Source organism: Rhinichthys klamathensis, unplaced genomic scaffold (genome assembly GCF_029890125.1).
Source record: "Rhinichthys klamathensis goyatoka isolate OS25496 unplaced genomic scaffold, OSU_Roscu_1.1 h1tg000066l_1, whole genome shotgun sequence".
Lineage (NCBI taxonomy): Eukaryota > Metazoa > Chordata > Actinopteri > Cypriniformes > Leuciscidae > Rhinichthys > Rhinichthys klamathensis.
The window spans coordinates 1,316,153-1,317,320 of NW_026606609.1; positions in this window are offsets into that span (position 1 = coordinate 1,316,153).

Below are 1,168 nucleotides of genomic sequence, written 5' to 3' on the forward strand. Positions count from 1 at the left end.
GCTCTCTCTGTTTCATTCCTTTGAATGCTGGAAATCTGCAATACTGCCTTGGCATATAGTGCTGTGAACTTTGGTGTCATTTAATTAGGATTTTTTTTTTGTGCCCATCTGGTAGGGAAAAATACTCATTTCTGTATCATCTTTTTATGGATTATGTGGCAATAAGGTGCAGTATATAGTCTAAATGTTACATTACAATATAAACTAAATAAAAACTTTTTTGCCCACTGTTGTAAAGGAAGTTTTAAATCACAAAATATATAAAGAAAAACAGGTCAGAGGTGATGTTCGCTGACGCGTTTCATGGTAACTAATTATGGCATAACATTGTAAAACAATGAACTACTTAATGAAAGCACATTGATATTCAGTAACATAATAAACTCAAAAATGAAGCTGAATTGTTCCTTGTGTTGTCTTCATTTAAACACTTCAATACAAAAAGCTTCTTCTAAACATATGACTGAAATCACGCAGCAGTTGTGTGGAGTTTGAGAGTTTGTGTGTTCATTCAGTAACAACCAACCCTCTAATGAGGAGTTCTAGCACACACACACATGTGTAAATAATATGGGCATTGGGCAGGTTGTTGTAAATATCACTGGGAAGAGAAATGTCTATTAAAGAGGGGGTTTTCAAACGGGTTCAGGGACACACTGGGGTTTATGGTTTCAATCTGCTTCCTAGACTGTCTAAAGTTGGAAAACAATAGATATTGCAATTATTTTATTCTACTTACACAGTAAAAAAACATTGGGTTATTTTTTTACCCAAAGGAAAAATAAAAAAAAATATTAAAATAATGTCATAAAGTAAAATAAATAGTTAACTCAACTGTTGGCTCACTTTTAACCAAATGCATTGTTTTAAAATAACCCACATTTCGGAAGGTGGTATACCAAAACATAGTTGGGTTACTTGTTGGGTTATTTTAAGCCAAAATTATTAAGTGAGTATACTGACCTTCTTTTTTATTTTTTTATTATATAGGCTAATAAAATAAATAGAGGCTAAATGAGAATTGAGTAAAAAAAAAAAGCAACAAATTTGCATAAAAATAATGTTGTTGTTTTTTAATTACTATAATTAGGCCTATTAGTTGAATTAGGCCATAGTTGAAGAATATTGGTCTTAATAATATTGGACCAAAGATCTTTGGTATTATTTA